This window comes from Silene latifolia, chromosome 11 (assembly GCF_048544455.1).
Source record: "Silene latifolia isolate original U9 population chromosome 11, ASM4854445v1, whole genome shotgun sequence".
Taxonomy (NCBI): Eukaryota; Viridiplantae; Streptophyta; class Magnoliopsida; order Caryophyllales; family Caryophyllaceae; genus Silene; species Silene latifolia.
The window spans coordinates 62,051,062-62,053,827 of record NC_133536.1 but is presented as its reverse complement, the minus strand read 5'-3'; the positions used below and the strand labels follow the sequence as shown (position 1 = coordinate 62,053,827).

The following is a 2,766-nucleotide window of genomic DNA, read 5'->3' as shown; positions in this document are numbered from 1 at the left end:
ACAATTTAATTAAGTCGTATCGGCATACACTACTACAGATACAGGCTATAACAACGGGTAAAAACCGTTGTAAACACAAAAAGCGGACGTCGTTAAAGCGGCCGTTGTAAAAGGTATTTACAACGGTTAGGTTATTTACTTAAACCATTGTCTAAAGTATTAACCACGGTTAAAAGCCGTTGTTGTTGCGTGTAAGCCGTTGTGGAAAGTGTTTCAAAAATTTGGTGGGAATAATATAACAACGGTTGTCATATGTATAACCGTTGTTGTAACTTTTCCTCCAAAATTGAAATTTGTAGTAACAACGGGTATATGCTACATACCCGTTGTTGAAATTTGTAGTAACAACGGTTCTTAGTTTATAACCCGTTGTTGTAACTTTCCCTCCAAAAATGTGAAGACATTTAACAACGGTTCTTCGTTTAAAACCTGTTGTTGAATATTATGCGCGGTATTTGTGAAAGGTACTCACAACGGGTTTTATTTTAGTAACCGTTGTTAAAGGTCTTGACAACGGTTTTTTTTAGTAACCGTTTTTATTACAAACTCCTAATGTTTTTAAAAATTAAATTTGTTTCATGCCATTCAAAAACCTTCATATATCAAGAAGACCATATACCAAAGACCAAAGATAAATCACAAATTGGGTTCATCGAACTCAATAGATTCAATTCAACCACAACAAAGAAAGATCATATATATATATATATATATATATATATATATATATATATATATATATATATATATATATATATATATATATATATATATATATAATTACAAGGAGTTAAATTTACATGAACTAATCATTCCCTAACTTCAACAAAAAATTTACTAATAAGCCGATCTAAACTCGAGTATCATGCATTTCTATTTTCTAAGACGTATTTGCCCAACATGTCCCTTACCTCGTCTATATCTACACTTGAGTACTTCGCTGAATCTCTGTGACGGGTTGATTACATACTCATGGAAAAAACAAATTAATGACAAGACATTATTGTAACAACATCAAATACTTTGCATAGCAACATCATGTTATAGCAAAAAGCAAGACAACATCAGCTCTAATTTAAAAAAAGTAATAAACACATTATTAAATTACTAACCTTTTCTGGAATAAGGATATATCTTCGCCTAATAATCTCCAACATGAACCGACAAACGTAGTATCCACATTGTATGCTATCCGGCTGGCGAGGGGCCTATTATTACATAAAAACAAACAGACGAGAGAAGGCTCACATCAGAATCTTGAACTTTAGGTATTGTATTAGTATTAAACACAGATTTTTGCACATAATGTATTGTATTTGAGCACGTACCCCTGTTATCGTAATAAAATCAGGGCCATCATCAGAATCTTTAGTGGGTTGATCCTGCTCGTTAGCTCTTCTCTTCTCAAAGGCCCATTTTTTTTTTAAAAAAAAAAGAGGCAGACACTCATTTTTTTAGGGACAAAAATGAGCTTTTTGCTATAAATAAAAATTGAAACTTAATGTTATTATAAATAAATCAGTATTACAAACTTACTTATTAATCAAGCGCTTAAAAGTCTCGCTTGGTAGATTATGTAAAGAGTCCAACCAAAAAACTTTCTTCTTTGTCGGCATGATGGCTGCTAGCACCCAATGAGTCCTACATCAAGAGACATCATCATTATTAACAGGTACATATATTAGTTATGAAAATGAAATTGTAGGGGGAAACGTAATATTAATTTGTTTATTACCCTTTTTCATTATAAGCGGCAAAAATCAGCTTCTTGGTTGTCGCCAATTGCTGAGCAATATAATCTACCCGATCTTCGAACGAGAATTCCAGAATAAATAAAGATAAAACATAGGGGCACAGGAATCCGTATTGATCAACTGGAATCTTCTTCTCGGGTATCACTCTCAATTTTAGTATCCTACATTATTACGGTATTAATTCTGGTATTTAATTAAAACACTATCTAGTAGTCAGAATATTAGAATATGAAATTATTTATTAAGAAACTTACTTCATCCAAACAAATAGGTGTTGGACATCAATCTGGTCTAGGCCAGCCCAAATGGCTAGCATATCCCATGACATAAGTGCTTCGCGCTCAACCCCTAGAATATCCTCCTCGAGCGGAATAATTATCAATTGCTCGGTTGCTATGCGACGGCAAGCCTCCTCATGCAGTTTCCTCGTCGTCACCGTTCTTACTTTTTGCATGTAATCCTTCCCAGTATATTGTGTGGAGTTTAAACTCCTAACTTCTTTCAGGTCGGGGAAATAATGATTCTTTGATTTTGTGCTACTACCACCAGCCTACACATGTAGATAATTAAAATAATAAAAAATCCAAAGGTAACATATCCTAGTTGGAGTAATAAAAATAAAAGCGTACTTAACTAAATAACTCGTCAACCTGCTCTTTCAATGATGAGGTAGTAGTAGCAGGTATGACTGGGGACTTAGGCTTATCAGTCTTTTTTGTCCCCTACACAAAATTACCATGCATGCTTTTTAGAAATACAAACAAAATATAAGTGAGCGAGGTTTTTAAAAAAATGGAGAAGTTAATTAAATACCTCATGAAGTTTTTGTCTGGACGAGGTAGTTGGCATGTCCGGGGACTTAGGCTTATCCGCCTTAGCCGGCTTTTCTGTTCCCTACATACAAAAAATTTCCATGCTTGCTACAAATACAGAAACAAAAAAAATTAAAAGGGAGGTTTTCATAAAAATGGAGAAGTTAATTAAATACCTCATCAAGTCCCCGGACATTAGG

At 33.8% G+C, this 2,766-nt stretch overlaps 1 long non-coding RNA gene across 1 annotated transcript; it reads right to left on the bottom strand.

Moving 5' to 3' along the window:
- Positions 1-950: 950 nt before the first annotated feature.
- On the bottom strand, positions 951-1,569 carry LOC141614889 (uncharacterized). The gene is made up of 3 exons (XR_012529444.1): positions 1,537-1,569; positions 1,113-1,208; positions 951-969 (listed from the first exon to the last, which is right to left on the bottom strand). It is a non-coding gene; the product is annotated as an uncharacterized LOC141614889 (long non-coding RNA).
- Between the last annotated feature and the right edge of the window lie 1,197 nt (positions 1,570-2,766).